Here is a 24538-nt window from a genome sequence, read left to right on the forward strand (position 1 = left end):
GGAAGGTGATGTAATGTAATGTATAAAATAGTACAGCGTTATACGCCGCGTGGAACATCTCGCGCATGGAGAGTACCACGCGACGTATAACGATTGTTTCAGTTCTTGCCAGACAACATGTTTAGATATGAATATATGTACACCCGTGCAGGGACGTTGGCGATCTACGGTTAGCTTTGTATTCTGGGCTTACCGCTGGGTCAGACGCTCCGCTGCCGGGTGGAGTTTAACCTTTGGATTAAATCCTGTTATTGGATACTCTACTGTCTCTGCAATTGATTTACTACAGGCGCCCATCCATCCATGAGGGCCCCAGTCAAGGTCCCCACCATACTAATTGTAAATAGAGCAGGTTGTACCACTTGGCCCTCCCTGAGGGATTTGTAGACTTCGCAGAGGAGCGCTGCTCAATACTTTTGCTATCGTGGACCAAGTTTGCCCAGTGGATTTCTCTGGGCTGGTAGAGTCGATTTGCACAAGTTGGGTCTCATTTTGCACATGGGGGCCAGCTCTAACCCCTATGAACATTTTACCCAGTCCTTCTGGCCTATAAAGGTGATTATCATCTGGGTGCTTGATTTTGCTGCTTCTTTGCCAGGACTGTCCGCTGCCTGGTCTCTTGATGTGCTCCCCCATTTGGGTAGGCATTTTCCATTGCACCTCTATAGCCATCAAGCAGAACACCTTCCCTGCAACACTCCCCAGGTCCCACATCCTCCAGTCTACTTATAAGGCACCTGTGTGTCAACATATTGAAGGGTCAGTCCACAAACGTTCCAGCATAACCCTCCAGGGCCACCCAGCAGGTCCATTCCCCTATCTATTTCTCATGGGCCTAAGCACGCCAGTGACACTGACCCTGGAGAGATCCATCCTAGTCCTGGTGCCAGCTGTAGTTAAACTCCTTCAGCCCTTCCTTGCAGTGCCATCAGGTGCCTTCTTCTTCCAGCTGAGCGTTCCTTCACCTTTGTCGCTCCCAGATCCAGTGTCTTCTGAAGAGGATCTCCCTTGTGAATAGGTTTTTATGTGGTTGGTGCAAAGTTCAGAAAGGTAGGCACCTCGGCCCAATCTTGAGGTGCTACAAGAAGAATTTGTATTAACCTGCATAGCTTCCACTAATAATCACACCCAATTCCTATTAATCTACCACAAAGAAACTGAAGTAAGTCCACTGAATAGTTTACTTTGAGAGCATATAACTGATCCAAAGAACCAACAATAACCACTGGATAAATCTCTAAATCCGGGTTCCGGAGTAGCGTGACACTCGCCAAAAAGCACTTTAAGGACTTGCCAAGGGTACTAAGTTCTATTTAAATGCAATTATAATTTTAATTACATCATCCCACTACCTCTTGCTCTACCCTCCTGCACAGCTTTCTGGGACATTTAAAGATAGCAACTTCAAGTGGTCCATGAAAGCACCTTACTGGGGAGCCTCATCCCAGCCAACAACTGCCTAATCCCTTCTCACTAAAAGCAAAAGGGGAGGCCCTCCTATGTTTGTCTCTTGAGGTCGGGCCTGCCTCCTATCTTTCTGTGGGCTACGGTATGGCGATGCCATGTGCAATGTGAAGAATTAATTAGCAGTAGGTTTTTTCCCCACCTCTTCCTTTCTCAGGTACTGGGCCATGTATTGTTAATGGATTTATTGTTTGAGGAGGCCTTTGGTCCTCCTGCTGGACAGCAGAGTAATTAACTTTGCCCAGTATGAGGGACAAAGGCCTGGGATTGTTTTACGGCTAAATCAGGGATATATGACAACTCTAAGGTGCCTTAAGCAGTACAGTTATCACAAAAGTGACAGTGCATCTATATTTGGTGTATATGTTTACCTTAAAATTGATACCTGAATGGAATCTCTAGGCCTTATTATGGTAAGACTGCAGTATGGTGAACTCCATCTGAGGTTTAATTCAACACAACCCATTTATTGATGTCCGCCTGTCTTTAGGCACGTGTTTGATGTGTTTTTTTGTTCCTCGTAGCTCTATACACAGACAGTTTTCCTGCTGGCTATGCTATACTTGTGATTGCTGGGGATCATACAGAAGGAGCCGGAGTCCAGAGCAGTGAGTGTGTGCTATTGCATTTTTGGAAAGATAAAGCATGGCATACATGACACAGGAGTAGCGCTGAGACAGAAGAACAAAGCACAATGCTCTTTGTAAATAAAAAAAGTTAAAAAGACACGAAATACAAAGGCACAGGTGGAGGTGTACAAGTCCTGCGATGATACACCATGGTAGTTAACAATTGTGAAAAAAGTAGGACAGACATGAACCATTAACCACTTAGAAGCAATGAATGTTTTTTAAAGGACACTATCACAAGCCAGCCAAAAGCTGTGGGCGGGCTGTAGGCCCACAGAGTGAATACAGCATTTCTCGAAGAGAGCGCATGCTCGCTGCCTAGGCTCGAGCTAAAAACTGTGCTGTCAAAAGCAAAAACTCCAGGGGGGTTAAATGGGTAGAACCCACTTTGTTACATATGTTAAATATATTATCTAAGATAAGTTAGGCAGTTTCATAAGTCTACCCAGAAAGCTATGGTTATGCCCCGGGAGGCAATAGATGAACATTACATTATTAGACTATCTGGTGGTTGTTTTCATGAAATGGGTAGAGAGTTGAAATTTGAATTAATGACTGTTAGATGCAATAATTTGATAGCAATGGAAAGATCATCCTTGTAAGTAACAGCAGAGTGTCTAAAAAGTAGTTTGTCGAGCCTGGCAACCAAATCTGTTTTAGAAATAGAGAATGTGGATATACATTTTCCATAAAGTTCTTAAGGTGCTTTGCACAGAGCTGCTGATGTGCTTATCTAGCATTAATCCGTACACAGACATGCGTGATTTGTGTTTTATCCATATGAACCAAAGCCTGAAACCCAAACTCATCACTGGCGTAACGAAAACTGAGGGGGCCTCCCTGCACGGTATGCAGAGGGGCCCCCTCCGGGCTCAATCAGGAGCTCCCCTGCAAGAGTGCAGCGCTGAGGGGGCCCCCTGGAGCTTGGGGCCCCCCCACACCGCGGGGGCTGCGGGGGCATGCGCTACGCCCTTGAAACTCATTATTCAGGTCAAGAGTTGTCAAAGTTAAGGGTTAAATATTACGTATCCCTACTGACTCCGATTTAGTTCTAACAAAATGTGGCATGTGGGAAAGATGCCCAAGATAGCTGACATAAATGGTAAGTAAAATAAACTAGATGCAGTATTAAGACTATTAGAATAAGAAAGCATACATGCAGGGTTCCCAAAAAAATGAACTGCTCACTACAACAGACCAACGCAGATGATATGTTGCAGGAAACTGAGAGTGTGCCTACCTGACTTCTTTATTACGCCTCTCTCACCTCAGTAGCTCTGAAAGATGCTTGTGTACCTGCAACTACTTGGACCCTGGCAAAAGCAATTTACCTCACATCACTAGCTTTTAATGCTGAAGGGTTTGTGTGAATAAGCGGGGGTAAGAATATTGAATATCTCTTATGACAGAGCTGAATGGGCGAGTAAGTAGTTATTTGATGTTTGAATCCCTAAAAGAACAAGGATGCCTATTGTAAGAGGGTGACACTGATGACAGCAGGTTAGAGACAAGTTGGAGGTTAATAAAATGATCCAGCTGATCTAAGATAGGACAGTCTGTAGCAATCTCATAGATGCTTTGTATGTGTGGGAGGCCTGAGCCTAACGCTTATGAGGGGATTGGTTGTTCTATGTAGGTTAGAGAACAGAGTTGAGAGCTTCAGGGTATAGTTGAAAGGCAGAGGACAGATCCACTTGGCTGCACCAGAATCCTGCAATGGTGGAGTTCTAGTACAAGAGGATCTGGGAAATATTTTGTAACACAAACTACTATTACATAAAGGAGAATACTTAGTATCATTGTAAAGTTGAGAATGAGAAGTGTAGGGAACTAGTTGGCATTGATTTAGGGCCCCTACTACTGACAAACTAGATATAAACTTTTAAAACTTAACTTTGACCAATAGGAGGAGGAAACCTGCTTGAATTTGAGGAAGAAGGAACATTGCCATGTCTGTCTGTAGTAAGAAATCCACTGTGTCTGCAGAGGACCTGCCCATGATTTGTGCTTTGGTCTCCTGCATTTGAGAAGTGGGCGAGATATGTTCCTGCTATGATAAGACATTGGACCCATTTTTTAGAAGAGCCCGCCTGCTCAAGGAGTCTTCCTTCAAGCACCATTATTTTCTATGGGAGGGTGTTGCAGTACCAATGTACCAGGGGTTGGCCAGGTGTGATGTTGAACTTACTGTTGCAAAAAGTAGTAAACTGACTCAGAAGTGTAAATTACTCAAAAATGAATGTTACCTTTGGGAATCAGGCCCAGAGTACTGGTTATCTAATGAATAGAGCTGGGGTGATGAGTATTTTAGGAAGGGTAACATTTAAAAAGTTGGGTAATAACATGGCAGATGTCCAACATTTCAGCGTAACACAGCAATGCAACCAAAGTTAGTGTACTATGCTGCTCAATGGGCAGCGTTGAACTAAATTTATTTAAAATGGCCTGCTGCTGCTGCTGCTTTCTTCCCCTGCGCTGATGCACAGACTGTCTAGAGCCACGCACATGTGTGTGTTGCTTTGTAGTGGATGCATAGTATTCCAGGACAAAATCCAATCCCATTATAGCTTAATAATGTCTCACACTTTGGATGTGTGCTGTACAGTACATGCAATGTGTGAAATGTTTGTAGAAATTACATATTTACTCCAACTTTGTGTCTGCTTTAAAGAGGTGTTTGTTTACCCAAAAACCAGTCCAGCTATATTAGTAGATCAGGCTTTGCTTCACAAAAAATATGGGTGCTTGCGCTGTCTTGCCCAAGTACCACACATGCAATGCCTCCTTGATGCAAAGTGGTGTATAGCTCTATTTGTGCCGAGTCTCGTTCAAAATACTTTTTGTGCTGGAATGTAAAAATCGCCTTACCAGAGGTTGAATACTTTACATGACTTTGCAGCGATGTAAAAACTTTATAAATCTACCCCAATGCCTTTCAGAGAGAGTGAGAGAGAGAGAGAGAGAGAGAGAGAGAGAGAGAGAGAGAGAGAGAGACTTTAAATAAGCATTGGCAATGCCAATAAATCTTGCTCATAAGTAAAAGTTGATTTTGGAACATTGAAACATTTAGACACTCAATAATTCATCATACATGCACTCTTAAACAACCCCAATAAAACACGCAAACTCAACAGCATGAATTAAAGAATTCAAGTGGAAAAACAAAAACGTGCTGCCTTCTAAACCCAACAGGTGTATTCTTGCAGCAACGCTGGGAAATCTAAAGTAAATGACAGAACATAACACAATAACATATACAAAGCAACATAACAACACAATTAAAGCATAATAGGCCACAGCACAGCAAAACAGTGAAAACAGAATGCAACCACAGTACAATACAATGTCAGATTGAAATAATGCATCACAAAATCTCAGCAACCCCCCAAAAAGAGGGCACATCAACACTACAACAAATAGGCACAATTATTTTTGTCACACATTACCACCTCCAGAAACCTGCTTTCTTGTGTACTTTGCACTACTTCAACTTACCACCAAGAACATGAAAAGGCATCAGTCAGAAATGTTTGTTATATGGCCCCTTGTATTCTTGGAAGCAGGAAGTGTGTGCCCTCTGCCCACATCTGCTTCTAAACAATCTTCATAATGTCTAGCATGGTTTGATCAGAATGCTGTTGAGCTTCAATTACACTTGTTATATTTAGCACCTGGTGCCAAATGCACAGCTATTCCTGCTCCAAGGTCACTCACTTTGTACTGCTGGAGACTACGGTCTCAGCAATATCCTCAGATCTGTCACAGTATCACTGGCATCAGCGCCAGTCACTCTGCATTATCAAGTGACCGCTGATGAGATGCCGATCTGGAAGGCAACTTTGCATACATTAGGCTGCCACCCAGAGTGTAGAAATCACTTAGACAGAAGGGGTTGCAATAAGAACCGAATAAGCATTGGTAATGACAATTAGTCTGGTTTATGAATGAAAGTGTATTTTGTGTAATTGATTGATTTAGGCACTCAATTAGTTTTAATACATGCACTCTGTCACTCATGTATTCATTCACCCATCCACTGACTAACTAACTGCAATAAAACACACACAAACTCAACAACATCTGCAGGATAAATTAAACGAATAAAAGTGTAAAAAAGGAAACAAGCAGCCATCTCAACATGGTGGTCAGATGCTTGCAATAACAAAACTAAACATAGCAGCGGGTGTCCATGTTGCAAAGGTATTGTTAATAGTCTATTGTTGTTTTAAATGTAAACGTAGTGGCCACCTTGGAATAATAAAACAATGATACACTGTGGACAACAACATTCCACAGGCATCTCCTAGTTTAGAGGAAGTGGCCATGTGGGATGCAGTACACTACAGATGAAATGCGTGATAAGCAAGTGACCCACTAGCATTGCCTAGAGAGGTGTTATTCTTAAGATGTATCTAAGGCAGTTGTCTTGAAGGTATAATGGGACAGTGTAATGAGATGAAAATCGGGGTTAAGTGATTAAAGTGGTACATGCCTTAGATTAGGCTTACCTGGCTGTCTCATATTGTACAATCTTCAGTGTGGTTATTATGCTCAACGATGAGTGAGAGGCGGGGCGACTGCTGAGATCAAGCAAGCAGCAACCGCGTTTGAGCTCACGGGCTCCGTTTGAGCTCACGGCCCGAGAACCAGATGGCAGGACTGGATGAGGCCGCAGAGAAGCCGAAGAGATGTTATTCTTAGGAAACATTAAACCATATAGAGAAAAACTACCCTGAAATTAATGTAATGTAATGTATCTTCTTCCGGCCGCAGCGAGGGGACACACTAGCTAGTGTAACCAGGCGCTTTACAAGCTCTTTTATTATTATTATTATATTATCTAAATGCTTTTTTATTACAAGAACCTGGCAGACATCTAAGAAGAGATTCTAGCAAGAACTATTACAGTGCATATCTTCACTCACTAGGGTTTGTCTGAGGCAGTGGCAACACCAAAATCCATCCCTACAAAAGTCATTAGTGACATTTCATGTAACTAAATATTTCTCAGTAGGTTTCAATACATAGTTATAACAATCTACCCTTCAATGCCTATTGTGACATTCTTTTCATAGTTAATATGGTAGGTCTGCTGCCTTTATTGTAGCATTTCATTAAAAACAAACAAGCCTTGGTTGGGCTCCATAACCAACTCAGACCTACTGTGTTTGTCATTAGCCTTCCCACAAGGCAACCATCAGGTATACCATGGCAACTTTACAAATATGTACACAATAACAATAATAGGTATTACCGTACTGCAAATCATCTGTCCCTGTGTTTTATTCAAGTGGGTCACCAGCACCAAAACCTTGCCTACTATGGTAATCTGCGAAATTCCATGTAGCAGAAAACCTGCCTCAAATATTTTGAACAGTGTAATAACAACCCACCCTCAAAAGCCTATTGCCTTTAATGCATGTATTTCACAATAATAAAGTAAGGCCTTCTTACTTTGTCATAACTTGTTTTATAAACCGATCACACCTAGGGAATCTGACACCACTTTCCCCAGTGAATCAATAAGGCCTCTAACCTTTACCAATGACTTTACATTATATATAAAACAGGCCTACAGAAGTAAACTGTCAACCATCAGGCATACATTTATAAAATTACACATATTTGCAAATCTTAGTTGGCAAAACAATATACAATACCTCTAAATAGGGCCTAATAAGAATAATCACAGAGGATATCCAACACCAAAACCATTGCCTTCAAGGTAATCTGTGAGCACATGTAACCAAATTCCTTTCTATAGGCTGAACATAATATAGCCTTATAGCCTGCCGTAGTGGGCTATACCGGCTATTAAAGGCCCGCTGAATCGTTAAAGGCCCGAGCCGAAGGCGAGGGACTTTAACGAGACAGCGGGACTTTAATAGCCGGTATAGCCCTGCTACGAAGGGCTATAAGGCTATTAGAACATTCTGCCACTAGAGGGTAGAATGTTCTAACAAATTAAACAAAGGGTTCTCGAAGCTCGAGGGGATATAAATCCCCTCGAGCTTCGAGTAGCCTTTGTAGAACATTGGAATGTTGCTCTGCGGGCCTTTACCGGCCCGTAGAAGCATGGAGCACTCCATTGTCTGCAATGGAGCTCCCAACATTCCAATGTTCTAATATGATATAAATCCACTGTTAGAGGCATATTGTTTTTACCATATGCTTTTCACAATAAATAAGCCAGGCCTAGTTCCTTTGTAATAGCATTCCAGAATAAACAGGCAGATCTATGGTATCTGGCATAACATTCCCCTGCACCCAATCAAGCTTATAGCTGGCTTGCCACCATAACCAACTTAGGCCTCTTCTACAGAGGGTAAGCCTTTGCACAATGCAACCATGAGTCATATAGTTATACAATTACAAATGTATACAGAATTACAGTTGGAAAATTTAAATGCTATCTCTCCTAACAGGGCTTAGTAAGGATTCTAACAGTGCAAATCATCTCTACCCATGGTGTATGCCCTTTGTTAAATGGGATTCCACAGGGCTCCTTACTCAGCCCCACACTTTTTAATGTGTATGTACGCACACTGGCAGAAACTGTAAACTCACATGGGCTTGTGTAAGTGTCATATTCAGATGACACTCAGGTCATTCTGGCCCTTCCACCCAGTTCCAATCAAGCCCCCTCCCAACTAAATTCATGCCTAAAGAAGGTTAAAAATTGGATGTTAAGTATGAGGCTGAACCTTAAAGGAGACAAAACTGAGGTATTGGTGGCAGCCAACAATAGTTCTAGGTGGCAGGCATTCTCATGGACAGAATATATAGGCAAACATCTAAAGCCAGCCCAAGCAGTCAAAAGCCTAGGTGTCTGGATAGACGACAGGCTCACGATGGCGACACAGGCTAAAAACTGGCAGGCTCATGCTTTGCCATTCTAATATCCCTCAGGAAGTTCTTGCAGATGTTACAGTTCCCCACAAGAAGGGGAGTGGTACAGAGTCTAATAAACTCCTGCCTTAACTATGGCAACTCCCTGTATCTAGGCAGCCTGAAAAATGTGATCAATATTCTCCAAGTGGTACAAAACACTGCCGCAAGACCACTTCAAAAACTACTCAAACACCAGTCTGCCAGACCAGCCATTTTATCCCTTCACTGACTCCCGGTTCAGAAAAGAGTCTACTTTAAGGCTGTCTGTGTTACACACCGGGCCACCCATGGAAAAGGCTCACCTATCATTCGGACCCTACTCAACTACTATGTTCCAGGGAGGTCTCTTCATTCAAGTAGTCAGGGGTTCCTGGTGGTGCCTCAGACCAGAAGGACGAGGAGCAGAGGCCGCTCCTTTTCCACTCTCACTTCCAAGCTCTGGAACACTCTCCCTGCCTCCCTCAGAAGTCAGGAGCTAGAAGCCTATTGTAGAAAATTACTAAAATCTCACCTTTTCTAGAGTAGTCTTGATGTATCTGGCTTATCACAATATTCTGATGGGGTTGTTTGCAAACTACCGCTGGGAGGACTGGTGGGTAGCCATGCGCTATATAAAAACAATTGAAATGAATAATTAGAGAAGGAACAACACAAAAATCCTTGCCTGCTAAGGTCATCTGTGATATTTTGTTTAGCAAAATACCTATCTGTAGGCTTTACTATAGAGTAATAACAATCAACACTTCAATACCTATTGACTTTAACATATGCCACTCGCAACAAATATGTCAGATCTAGTGCCTATAGCATTGCCTATAACATAACATTTCATAATAAACATATCAGGCCTGTAGCCATGATCATTTTCTAGGTACCATAACAAACTCATTCCCGCTAATTCAAGGATCAGTTTTGTCCCACGCCAAAAAGTGCAATACAATCAATGAATTTATTGGAAACAAACACATTCGGCCCAATCGAATCCTGTACTTAGGAGAGCCAACATGTGGGTGGAACCTAAGACCTCTCTCATTTATACTGTTAAAGGTCTTTTTTTTTTGTTGGTCACATAAGTTTCAAGACCTAAATATCCATGTAGATTAACACTACACAAGCACACAACTGCACTCTGAAGTCTGAAGTTAATGATGGAAAGAGAGGGTGCTGGGACTGCAGCATTTTCCTCTGGCTGTTCACCTCCAATCTGTGCTGCAGCCAGAGGAAAAGACAAACTGTAAATTATCGATTTATCTAAGACATTTTGGGCCAGATGTAGGTAATCTCGATTTACCTACTCTTAAATACCGAATCATACCGATTCGGTATTTAAGAGTAGGTAAATGGGATGTAGGTAATTTCTCTTTTTAAATTACCGAATCGGTAAGATTCGGTAATTACCGAATCGGTATTTACCGATTCGGTAATTGCCATTCATTAATGTCAATTACCTAATCGGTAAATACCGATTCGGTAATTGGGGGAAACATTGAAGGGTGGTGGGCACCCCTCAATCGTGTATGGGTGCACATTTTGCAGACATACATGCCCTATGGGCATGTATGTCTGGAACATGCAGCGTTTGAAAAGCAAAAAATAAGCTTTTTCAAGGCTTTTCATTATTTACCACGAACTTCTAGTTGGTGGTAAATGACGAATTCTTAATGCCCTGTAGCACTGATTACAGTGCTACCTACATCTCATACTACAGATTCGGTAATTTTACAGAATCGGTAATTTTACAGAATCTGTAAAATTACCGAATCTGTAAAATTACTGAATCTGTATTTTAGGTGGCCCTCCATCTCATTTTCCAAATACCGGTCGGTAACGGCCGAAATTACCGAATTTCGGCCGTTACCGACCGGTATTTGCCTACCTACATCTGGCCCTATAATACCATTACATTATCATATGGGTGCCTCTGAAAGTTCAAACTCAGGCAGCCATACTGCTGCTATATCGAGCGGCTGGAATAATAAACAAAATAATCACAGCTGTGTAGAGGGGAATTACTTTTTTCGGTGGAAGTGAACAACCTCTGCCCAATCAAAACATGTACTCCTGGCTATCGACAAGTCGGTAGAGCTAAAGCCTGTCTCTGCAGTACTCCTGAAAGCTCTTTTTTTTACATTGATCACTTTACACAGGCAGCAGCTGTGCTGTCAGGCTAGACATAAACAGGGAGCGCTGACAAGTAAAACATGCATTTCAGTAATTCATACATGATATTTACTCATTCAGCATACTGATTAGACCTATATGCAGGAGCAGTTTCATATATAATTTAAAAATTAAGGAAAGGTTTGGAAGGGTGCATAATATTATGTTGCAGGATTTTAATTGTAACTTGCAGGATGAACATGTTAATATGAGCTAAGCTTGTGTTTTGAAAAGTATTTCTTGACTATAATTTGTGAGCCCTGCCTCCTGCCTCCTGCCAGTAGCATTTGGGGTGGAGGGGAGATTATTATTGTGGTGCCTGGCCCCTCCAGCGATCCCTTCGCCCATTCTCTCCAACCCTCCTCTCCCCCTTGGCTACTGCAAATGCTCCGACTGGCTCTTAATTTAAGGTCTACATTTATGCATCAAACAGGCTATGGCACCCACCTTTTGCTGGCAGGAGTGCCAATGCCTGCATTCTTTGTCTTCACAACACTGAATGTGTTTCCGTTGATTTGACAAAGTTTTGACGAATGAGGCATCAGGAGTTAAGGTGCTAAACGAATTTTGAACAGCACTTTAGAGCCCATTGAATGTCTTTAGATAAATTTTGCCCGATTTAATTCCATGGTGATTTTGGTATCTTTCTCCAATACCTTTTTCAACATTTGTACTTATTTAAAACATTTGGATGCATGCTATTTTAAAATATTAGGCTTTTCTGTTTTAATTGAAGTGGTTTGGAACTTCAGGTTCTTTGAATTTTAGTTGCATTTTTGTTTGGGAAACTGATTTACATATGCCATACACACATTCTTTGGAGAACGCTTTGTAACTTGGGTCAAATTACGAAATGCGAACCAAGATACCCTATGCAGAAACTATCTTACCTCTGTGGTTTTGGGTTTTAGGGTCTTGTAGATGCTCCTTACCGGCAAACATCAAGAATGTAGATGCAAAGCATAGGATGTTGATCTTTGCTATGTAGAATGTGTTTTAGGTCACGCCAGAGCAGCGCTTGCGCTATCACTTGGAAGATATTTTGTTACCTAACGAAGGCCTTAGAGCCCACCCATTGCTTACCATTGGTTGACTTTATCATCACTCTCATTTTCTCGCTTGTCGTTAGTCAGCATATGCCAGAGTTAATTTCTCTTTATGTGTTTGTACCTCCCCTGAAGCACAGACCAAGTACTGCTTCCTTGTTCGAGTGTGTGTCCTTCCATTGCTTGTGTTTTTTTAGACTTCTTTTTTTCTTTTAGTTGTTTGCCCTGCCATCATTGCTTGCCCCATTGTCGTTGCTTGTCCTGTCTTCGTTGTTTGTCCCATGTAATTGCTTGTCCTGTTGCTGTTGCTTGCCCCGTCCCCTCCCACATTGTTTCTCCGTTCCTCCCCTGTTGTGTTGTTTCTCCTGTACTTCCCACCTCCTTTCACATTGTGTTGCTTCTCCCATCCATCCCATTCTCCTCTTCTATTGTCTTGCTTCTCCCATCCCCTTAGCCACTTCTTACCTTCCTGCATTGCATCGCTTGCCCCATCCACCCACGTTCCTCCTGCATTGTGTTTCTTGCCTCAACCCGCACTGCAAGCCTATGATCGTCATTTGGATATCCCTATGCCTCACTCAAACCCTGTATGCGCGGCCTTCAATGCAGCAGTAGAATCGAGTTCTACTCTTTGGTGTGCAGCAGTGGCCCTGTGTGAAGGAGCTAAATTGTACAACGCATGTCCCATGCTGCCAAAGAAATTCAGATGGTCACTTAAATGCTAATAAGATTTATTTAAGCGCAAGAGGACACTGTTTTTTATGATAGACTTAATAAATTATTGAATGGCCTGTTTTGTTAACACCGCTATGTTTATTTTCATGCCAACATCTATTCATATAATCTGTTCTAGAGTAGGGCATTCCTTTTTAATAAAGCCTTTTAAACAACTATTGTGGATTTCTTGTGTGTGTTCATCCATGGCACTTTCCAGATTGCTTTGGATTTCTGAAACACGGCTGTATTTGGTGGCAAGTTTGCAAAACCATGTCACTAGGACGCCTAGAAGCTCCTAGATAGAGGATAACTATACAAGGGGCAAGAATGGAGTACTGAGGGTCCCTGGGGTTGGCAAAGAGAACTGGGATTTGGAAGGATCCATCTGAATGCTTTGATGGTCTGGCATGTCAGAAGCTTCGCTGGAACTCAGGTCTTTCCCTGGCACGTATGTCATCTTAAGCTGGATGCATGTTCAGCTGTTGTGCCCCTTGAATTAACCTCCTGACACAGGATCAGGTTCAGTTGTATGAATACATGTGTGTGGTGTGATGTATGCACATGGGCCCTATTCACAGAAGTAACTTAAGACAAAATCCTAAACTTACTACTTTTGGTATTCATAGAAGGCATTTAGTAGTAGTAAAGTTTATCTTAAGTCTGTCTTAAGTCTGTCCTAAGTTTGTCTTAAGTCAAACTTAAGACAAAATCCTAACTTTACTACTACTAAATGCATTCTGTGAATACCAAAAGTAGTAAGTTTAGGATTTTGTCTTAAGTTAGTTCTGTGAATCGGCCCCTGGGACAGTAAGAACGGTAGCGGTAGTGGGAACGCTAATTTGTAAAAAAGAAATTGATGGGCCCCTAAAGTTTTTCTTAGGTCGTTAGGAAAGTAGAGGTTGTCTGTTCTTGACTCCACCTCCTGCTTCTTTCTTCAACCACCCTGCATTTTTATATTCAATCTTTTGCAGGTTACTTTTCATTCTTGCTTTGTCCGTTTGTCACTGTTTTCTTTGCCTTTCTCCTCCTTTCTCCCTTTTCTGCCTTTCTCTCTCTTGTTCTGAGTCAAGGCCTAAAGATGAAAAGTAATATCCAGTTCACACTTATGAGTTCTATTGTCCCCACCCTTATAGGGCTTCTCAATAGACTGTGCTCTACTCTTCCTTGTCATAGTGTTCCCTCCTTCCCTGAGGGTTTATGCATTCTTTTGAAAATTGCTCACTGTTTCAGTGTACCTCACAGAATGCTGTGGTGAGCCTGTTTGTGATAGTACTCTAAGGTGTGGACCTTTTTATCATTTGTGGCAAAATAACAATCTGTCTCCAGTGGAGGCTAACTCAGCTTATTGAGAGAGTGACAAGCAAGGGGGCTGCATTGGAAATGCACATATGAGGATTTTCTGAAAGGTTTTCAACATATGTCAATTGCATTGTGTTCATAAGTGCTCTCTCACTAGATAGCCTCTAGGAGCTAGCTTTAGCATCATTTAAGTGCAAGGAACTCAGTGGCAAGTATAAAGGATTGACTACCTGATCCACAAAGATAAAGTTACACCTTTGTGTATGTTCAAGATTGTTTGCTATTCACAAAGGTATTTTATTAGCAGTATATTTATTAGTGCTGAGTCTCCGCACATAAAGAGATAGGACTGTTCGATCTTTTTATGGGCGGAGACTCCACGCTCCTAAAGATGCTACTCTCAAATCCCTTTGTGAATAGCAAACAATCATAAACTTACATAAAAGTGTAACTTTACCTTTGTGAATCGGGCCCTGAATATCCAAGCTTTTGAAATTTGACAAACTGTACCTATTATTAAGCGAGGATGGATAAACAGAGTGACATGATGAGTGGACACTTATCCAGGAAGGACGGATATGAGATTCTGCTTCCTGGTTGGCCAGTCCCCTGAAGACTGTTCCAAGGTTGCAAGGTGGTTTGCAAGTAAGCAGAGGAAAACATAATGATGGGTAAAGAAAGAGTGGTATCTGGACCGTGGTTCTAACCCTAAAGGTGTGAATGAGACTGGGAAATGGCATGGGTTTTCATTGACTCTAGGGGCACTCAAACAAGGCTTCCCATGTTAACAAAGAAAACATTATGTAGCGTAAACAAGCTTCAGGGCCAACCCAGTGTGCCCATGTCTTGGCTTCTCTCAAACAAACAAATGTCTTACATACTCATTGGTATTGCTCCAAGGTACTTTTCAAGGCATTGTTTTAATATAAATCGCTTTTAGTTCATCTGTTCATACCAGGGATTCATTAAACAAAATCCCATTTCTTTTTGGAAAAAGATAGGTCTCACTATTGCCCACGAACCTCTCCCATCTCTTATTGTGACGTTTTGTTCTTTGAGTATTTTTATACAAAAATTGCTTCATGTGAATTTTACCGTCTATACCATATTTAACCCTTGTCTCCACTCCTCCAATGCAGTGCTTAATTTGTAATATAATAAGTACCGGGGCTATGACTAGGTGGCCACTACAGTTTGCACCACAGATTGCCCCCTCATCGCTGCCAATGACGGTACCAAAACAACTGCTAACCAGCTTTTTCACCCTAAAGTGCGACAGTTCAGATGATTCCGGGTCACCAGAGCTAAAGGAATGGCTGGGGAGGCAGGAATTAGTATTTTTTAATGTATTTTGCATTCATAAACAACCAATGTTCTTCTCATCTCTAAATTAGATGAGAAGTGCCAACATGTGGCAGAGTGTCATAAGTGTGTGATGACACTTAAGTGCCGGTGCTGAGCACCTGTAACCAATTAAGTGCCGGTGCTGAGCACCGAAAAGCACCTGCTCAAATTAAGCACTGCTCCAATGTATGCAAGTTTAGGTTCATACACATCATGACATGAGTTTGTCTGCAAGGTAAGTGGGGGTGCTGGTTATGATGCTTTGTAAATTATGCAGCTGGTTTTGAAGATGGCACTTACGGAGCTCTGTTAAGATGAGGGTGATGTGATCATGCTTGGCTTTGTATGAGAATTACTGCAGTGTGTAGGATACCCTTAAATGAGTAACATCACGGAGTGTGGAAGGCCATGGAGTAGGGAGGTACCTGCATCTAGATACAGGAGAACGAGGACGTCAGTAGCAGTTTTGATATTGTTTTGTGGAAGAAATGATTTCCCTTTCTTTAACCTCTTCCATGCTCATGACGGCGCCAGGCCGTCATGAGTCACGGTGGGCGTGTGCTGATGACGACCGGGAGCCGTCATGACCACGCCCGCGATCGGAATGTTCAGCACTGCGGCGGAATTTGCGCCGCAGTGATGAGGTTAAAAGAGAGAGCTGACATAAGGTTGTCTTTGTTTTTTGGTCAAGTGTTCCTTGAATGTGAGGTTGGTGCACAGGGTTAATCCAAGTGACTTGGCATTCAGTGAAAGTTGGAGTTTTGATGCCGTCAGGGTCATGTCCTTGAGCCAGGTTTGTACCATTTGTTGCTCGCTGTTTTTGGCAAATAACAGGAATACTGCCTTGGTGCGGTAGAGCTTCAGCCACTGAGTATCCAGTTGTGAATGAGGTGCAGGTAGTGTTTGAGGCATGGTATTTTCAGACAGGTAGAAATGCTCGAGTAGAGTTGTGTATGATTGGCATATTGGTGTATTTTGAAGCTGGTATCTGTGACTAGACCCCAAGGGGCATCATGTAGATGTCGAAGAGGAAAGGCGACAGTACAAAACCGTGTGGGTCACTGTGTGTAATAAGAATCTTATGGGACATGGAGGTGTCCACGTGAATAAACTGGTGTTAGTTAGATTGATGAAAGGAGAACCAGTGCCAAAACTCCAGGGTGTGGATGATGGTTGGTGGTGGGATGGTCAACAGTGTCTAAGGATGCGAAGAGGTCCAACAATGTGAGGAAGCGGGGTTCCTCTTCATCTGTGGTCAGGAGGGCGCTGTCTACAATGTGTAAGGAAGCAGTCTGTGCAGTAGCCTCGAAGTTGATATTGGGGTTGAGTTTAGACTGCTTTTTAGATTTTGCAGGAGAAGGATAGATGAGTAATGGGCTGGTAGTTGGAAAGGTCAGCAAGTCTAGTGTAGGTTTCTTTAGGATTCGGGGGGTATCATGTCTGTCTTGTCAATGCCTTGAGTGGATGTATGATGGTACAACGCGTACCGTTACAACGCGTCCCTTTACGACGCAGTTTTAACAACGCAAGTCGTTACAACGACTCTCCTTGGGGGGGCGCTGATAGTGAATAGTTAATTTACTATTCCAACACCAGTCCCCGTGGATAGTAGGAAAGGTGTTGGATAGTAAATTAAACTATCCCCTATCCTAGAGCGCCCTCCAGCGAAAGTCGTTGTAACGACATTCGTTGTTAAAACTGTGTCGTAACGGTACCGCGTTGTAGTGGTTTCGTTGTAAAGGATGTTTACCCCTTGAGTGAGGGACGTGTTGATGATGGTGATTATGGAGAAGAGAGCTTCCATAGAGAGAGCTTTGTTGAAGGATGAGGGTAAAACATCCTCTTTGTATTAAGTGGCTTTGAAGGAGTTGAGTTTGTTGGTGAGATCTACGAGAGACAGAGGTTTGATGCAAAGCCATTGTAGAATTCTATGAGAAAGGGTGGATGTAGGAAGAGAATCAGGCTTGGTGTTGTTGGTGTGCTGTCTTCTGTATTTGCTCACTTAATAAGAGACGGGTGTCACATAACTTGTATATGTAGTATGGGATAAAAAGGTCAGACGGGGTTGATGCAGTGTTTGATTGTCTTGAAAAGCATTCTGCTTCTGTTGATGGCTTTATCAATGCTGTAGCTAAATTACTTTTTTTATTGGCTGATCTGTTAACGTCTCTGCGTATTGCACCAAGGGGCTTTAATATCCTGAGGATTTCAGCAGTGCTGGATTTAAGCCAGTGGCTACAGGTGGAGCCCACCGGCACTCATTTTTGGGGACCGGAACTTATTTTTCATCATCAGTGTTGGATTTGTAAAACAAGAATGAATGAATGAAAGGGTTGTAAAGCACAACAGTTACTTTGAGGAGTGTCCCAGCGCTGTTTCTAACGACTGAGAAATCCAATCACAGAATCCAGATTTACCATAGAAAATATCCTTTTTATCCGGAGAATTTTGAACCAAGACACATTGCTAGTGAGTCACAGATGGATAAAGAGTGAGTTCCACTCACTGGCCGCCCGAACCGCAAAGGGCCATTCCCCGGATCTGGTACGACTAAACATGGGGATGTGTGCCAGGAGGGCTCCAGAAGATCTAAGAATTGTAGGGGGCCTGTAATGCAAAATCCAATCTGAAAGAATATTAGGCCTATCCCCGACTGTCAGAAGAGCTTTGAACAGAATCCGCTTTTTAATGGTAGCCAAGAAGCACTTAAACATGTTGTGAGACGGAGGTGATTATAGGAATCTCCAAAATAAGCCATTCAACAGCATTTTGTGGTGTCTGCAGTCCACTAATCAGCCTGTCTGGAAGGCCATGGTTATGAACGTTAGTGTAGTCCAGCCTAGATGTAAGGAAGGCAATGACTACTTTTTTGCATGAGGCTATGATAAAAAGTCCAAGAACTTTTTTCAAAAGTTCAAAGCAAAGCTACACATGTGCCAAATAATGACATCACTTGCGGCCAAAAATATACACTATAATCAAATTTTAAACCCAGATTTCTAGTCACCTGAACTAGCTGAGGTGGGGGAGGTGGAGACTCCAGCCAATAATTTGAGAAGCAGTTCTCTTTATTCTCACCAAAAAGTAAGATCTCAGTTTTATTAGAGTTGCACTGCAAGCAGCTTTCTCTCACCCCCTATCAAAAAAGAGGAAGACAACGATGGAAAAACAGTGACAAAGGGAGAAACCAGAGATGAAATAGGACATCTCAGGCTTGTACTGGCATTCTCTTATATAGAGCCCCTGGCCCTTTAGGCCCTTTCCTGGACGAACTGCAGGTAGCACTCTCAGTCCCGTGCCTTAAATCGGAGCATTGTTTACTTCTTGGTGATCTAAATATACACATGGATGATGATACTAACCCAGACACTATGAAACTGATGGATATAACTACCATACTAGGATTGTCACCGCTCATTTATGAACCTACACACAACAAAGGTCACACCTTGGACCAAGTCTATTCTACCCTCCCTATTGACTCTCAAGCTCCGCAGCCGGTGTTGTGGTCAGACCATTATTTAATTACTTTTTTCCTTTCTTGTGTTTCATCCTCTAGATGGAAATTTACTAGCCCTTCCAAGCGAACGTCCAGACCTTTTCATCTTCTTTCTAATGAGACGCTATTACAGGTTATGGAAGACGTACCCTGTACCCTGTCTGGCAACGTAGAAGAAGATCTAGTCTACTTTGTCGAATGGCTCACGGCAAGATTAGCGACTCTCGTTCCTGAGAAAATAGCCAAAGTGGGAAACAAGAGGCCCTCTGCTCCCTGGTTTACCACTCAGCTTAGGGAAGCCTGCCAAAAATGTAAGAGAGCTGAAAGAGTTTGGAGGAGGGATTATAATCCCTTGGCAAAAGCTAAACTTAAAAACCTGACTAGATCCTTCCACAAGATGATGTGGAATGGAAAAAAAACCTATTTTGAACGTCGTATTGATGATGCAGGAAACACATATAAGGAAATTTTTAAAATTGTTAAGGATTTTACTGCGCCGTCTTTGGGTACCCCGGCTCAACCCCATTCAAAACCCTGGTTGATTGAATTGGCACATTACTTTGTCAACAAAATAACGACCATCCAAGATTCCCTCGCAGGTTACTCCAATCACACTAAGGTTGATCTACCTGGTGCCCTCTCCTTCCCCAATCCAGCTTTGGTTCCCACTCTCTGGGAATTCCCCTCGCTGAGCCTTGATTCTTCGTTAGCCCATCTGACCGGGCTGAAGTCGGACTCTCCTTTAGATCCGTGCCCGGCTTCTTGTCTCAACAAAATAGCCCCAGCCCTAAATGGTCCCATTAATTCCATCCTTAATTCCTCTTTGTCTTCTGGTGTGGTCCCCCCGGCATGGAAGTGTGCGCTCATTCTCCCACTCCTAAAAAAACCAGCCTTAGATCCTACCGTCCATGCCAACTATAGGCCTATATCTCTCCTCCCCGCTCTGGCGAAAGTGGCAGAAAGACATGTGCACAGATCAATCCCGGATTTCATCGAAGAGAATGATCTGTTGCACAACACCCAATCCGGTTTTCGTGCCAATTACAGCACGGAGACCGCGTTGCTGGAAGTCACAGTCGCTATTAGAGAGGTGTTAGATGCGGGAGGAAAGGCCATGTTGGTTATGTTGGATCTGTCGGCGGCGTTCGACACCGTTCCCCATGAAACCCTCCTAATACGACTCTGGGAATGTGGTCTTCGGGGGACGGTGTGGAACTAGCTTAAATCCTTCTTAGCCGACCGTCGACAAACGATCTGGGCGCCTCCACACTCCGCCGTTATGGCACCTCTGGAAGTAGGGGTCCCTCAGGGGTCTATTCTTAGCCCCCTGCTTTTTAACATCTTTTTGGCCCCTCTTGCAGAGGTGGCGGAGTCCTTTGGCGCCCAGATCGTGTCTTATGCTGACGACACCCAACTCTTGTTTACCCACGACAAGAATGAGGTGTTTGACGGGATCCGCATCAGAAGCTGCTTAGAGGCGGTCTTCGGGTGGTTCAGAGAGCACCGTCTAAAATGCAACTCCGATAAATCGGAGTTGCTATTCTTTGGCTATGCTACTGAGCCAGCTTGGAAAAACTGGTGGCCGCAAGACTTGTTCCCACCTGCAAAGGCAAGTATTAAAGCTAAGAATTTAGGAATCATTATTGATAATGACCTAACTTTTGGGCCCCAAATATCTAGCCTTTCGGGGAAATGTTTCGGCATCCTCCGGATGCTAAGAAAATTTCTCCCCTTGATTTCTACCAATCACAGAAGGGTCACTGTTCAAGCACTTGTTGGGTCTAGATTAGACTACGCAAACGCCCTATATCTAGGACTTCCTAAATACCTTGTGAGGCGACTTCAAGTAGTCCAAAATTCAGCTGCCCGTGCCATCTATGGGCTTCCTAGACGCGCAAGTGCCTCTGATCTGCTTAAAGAGCTGCACTGGCTTCCTATAGCCAAGAGAGTTCTGTTTAAGAGTTTGACGTTGACCTTTAAAGCCCTCCATGATATTGGCCCCAGCTACATCAGGAAACGTCTGGTCCTTTACAAACCCAATAGAGCTCTACGGTCCGCCTCCTTGTTTAAAATGGTAGTTCCGACCATTAAACGCGTTAGACAGGGCGGCCGATCCTTTCATCACTTGGCTCCTCGTGCTTGGAACGAGCTTCCTTTTTCTCTTAGACAGACCTCTAGCCTTCTGTCTTTCAGAAAGGCCTTAAAAACTTGGCTCTTTACCAGATAGGCTTGCCGCATTCCCTTACTGTTGTGTTGTGTTGTCGCCTTTGAAGGTTTTCTTCGCCAAAGCGCCGGGACACTCCTTTTGGAGTAGCTGTTGCGCTATAGAAGAACCAAAATAACATAACATAACATAACATAACATGCAAGCGTGAGATAAAGGCAGAGACTGTTTAGCGAAGGAAGAAACATGCATGAGGTAGACTCAAGACTAGACAGTTTTGCTATCCAGCAACCCCAACATTCAACCAAACCAGCAGTGGGCTTCTGTTAAAATGTTAGGTCCAACACCTGTTATTTTACAATTGAAGCACAGGTACTTGGTGAGCTCTGTTTTCCTTACATTTTCTATCCTGTCTGCGATGGAGCATTTATTTCCAGTGAGGTCTCTAGAGCACTTGGATGCGGATGGTTTTGGCTGTGTGTTCACCTCGTTTTCCAAAGTATTAGGTTGTCACTGGACAAGTAGTAAATTAGCTAAATGTTTGGTCTTGTTTTTGTGTTGACCTTTGTTTATTGGTGGGACGCTGAGCACGGAGACGAGGATGGTGACGTGGACAGTCCTTTGCAGGTGCATGGGTGGCTTGCATTGGATTGTTGATGTTGAGAAGATGAGGTTGAAGATGTGGCTTTTTGAGTCTGCTGTGTGGGTGACATGGTGTACCACATTGAGTGTATTGAGCTGAAGAAGGCATCTTTCTTTTTTGAGTTAGTGTTTTCTGGAGGTTGAGGTCACCCAAGAGCGTGGTGTGGGTATTCCACATGGATGAGTTTGTGAGGCATTTCATCAACAAAATCCTTATTTTGCTCAGAAGATCTGTAGTTGAAATAGAAGGCAGTGGTATAAGTTGCAGCACCACTAATATCAAAATGATCACTGCCGCTACCACCTGTATTACCATTTGAACTGCCAGTACCACCACCACCATTGATTCCAATGCCACCATAACCACCATAAACAACACCGTGACCACTAGCATCACCTTTTCTCTTACCACCTGTACAGCTATTATTACCTCCATCATTTCAGTCACACCATCAATACCACACCTACCAAAACCATTACCACCATAACAATTCATAATAATCATGTATTATTTATGTTTAAATTGAAATATCAATTGATCAAGTATGCTATTACTGTTTTACGTAAAGTGCTCCACTCTCCCTGTGGCCAGGCCCTTGCTATACAAATACTGTTAAAGAGAAATATAGTTAGCACAATAAATTGGCAAATTATTCAAATTTTGTGCACGCCCACTCTCCAAACATTTTATTGTGTTGCTGTTAGATCTCATCTAATAAATGTAGGCAGCGTTGTCTGCGCACCTTGTAGTGTTAAACAGAACAATACGTGTGTGAAAAAGGAAAACCTTAATTTTGGAAATGCAGGTAAAACGTACACTAGCTCTTGGCAATTCAGGCCAATATCTTGTTGCATGACAATTCCTCTATTTTCTACCATGATAATAATAATAATAATATGTTTTGCATAGTACTTCATCCCACAGTTGTGCCATTTGTTAGTACTGTAAATATTTATTACTGTTAGCTAATTTACAATAAATAATTCACAGACTTTGGAAGAATGAAAGTCTGACTTTGCCTCGCCGTAATATGGACTATTGACATTCAAATTAATTCAGCTTGAATGGAGGAAGTGGACTCACCAGGCTCTCTTGATCTCCAAGAGGCAACATATACTTCTGACTGCGAACAACAAAATATTTACACTTTTTTTCTGTACAAACACTGGCCTGTTACTGCTCCAGTTATATGCCGGTGAAGTTTAATATTTGAAACAGGTATAGACAATATTTGGCAAAGGAAATAGGTCTGGCTTTAACGTGCCAGGGCTTGATCCAGTAGTTGGAAAGCGCAAACGACTCAGCCTTAAGGGGTTCAAGGCGCTGGGGGCCCTCAGGGAGATTAAATAAGCTTTCACCCAGAGTCACATCGTGCTGAGCTGCCGCCGGGGATTGAACCGTGAGCCCTGCGCTCCGAGTCAGCCACCCTGGCCGCTGCACCACAGCGCTTCCTCCGTTTGTGTATGCTTGTGCATGCGTGCTTTACCACGTTAAATACAGACCTATTGACTTTGGAAAACCTTGTTATCTAAAGATACCAGCTCATTATAAAGGTTTGCATCACAGCAACTGAATAGATATGTCTTGTGTTCTGTGAGAAGGCAAGCTCAAAACATGCCCCTGTGGTCCTAACAACACAGAACATTTCTAGAGTTGAAGACTTAAGTATTGCTTCTGCCGCTGGTGAGATCTGTTGCTTTTCTTGAAAATCCTATTTATTGACCGGTTTATTGTTTTTGCTTCTGAGCAGGGTAAACAAGCATTCACATTATAGCACAACAATGACCAGTTTCAAGCTCCTCTATCCGCCTCCACAGGTTTTAATAGAATGGGCATCACTGTCACATCTCTGGTCTCCATGACACCTGATGGGATCACCGAGCCCAAGGAACCACAATTTCCTTTAAGCCGCCCACACGGCTCGACACAGACCCTGAGAGCTCAGAATGCCTACAACTGTGTTTAGTCTCCTCTGTTTCAGAAGGCACTGACTCTCTACTGAATAAAAACTACAGCAGAAGACAAATACCCCAAAATAATGCACAGGCTCAGATTGTCCAGTAACCAGAACAATTCACATTAAAAAAACATAGAAACCTCAAAATAATGCACAGGCTCAGATTGTCCAGTAACCAGAACAATTTACATTAAAAAAACATAGAAACTTCAAAATAACGCACAGGCTCAGATTGTCCAGTAACCAGAACAATTCACATTAAAACAAACATAGAAACCTCAAAATAATGCACAGGCTCAGATTGTCCAGTAACCAGAACAATTTACATTAAAAAAACATAGAAACCTCAAAATAATGCACAGGCTCAGATTGTCCAGTAACCAAAACAATTTACAATAAAAAACATAGAAACTTCAAAATAATGCAAAGGCTCAAATGGTCCAGTAACCAGAACAATCCACATTAAAAAACATAGAAACCTCAAAATAAAGCACAGGCTCATACTGTCCAGTAACCAGAACAATTTACATAAAAAAAACATAGAAACCTCAAAATAATGCACAGGCTCAGATTGTCCAGTAACCAGAACAATCCACATTAAAAAACATAGAAATCTCAACATAATGCACAGGCTCAGATTGTCCAGTAACCAGAACAATCCACATTAAAAAACATAGAAACCTCAAAATAAAGCACAGGCTCAGATTGTCCAGTAACCAGAACAA

The sequence above is a fragment of the Lissotriton helveticus genome, chromosome 10, assembly GCF_964261635.1.
Source record: "Lissotriton helveticus chromosome 10, aLisHel1.1, whole genome shotgun sequence".
In the NCBI taxonomy this organism is placed as follows: Eukaryota; Metazoa; Chordata; class Amphibia; order Caudata; family Salamandridae; genus Lissotriton; species Lissotriton helveticus.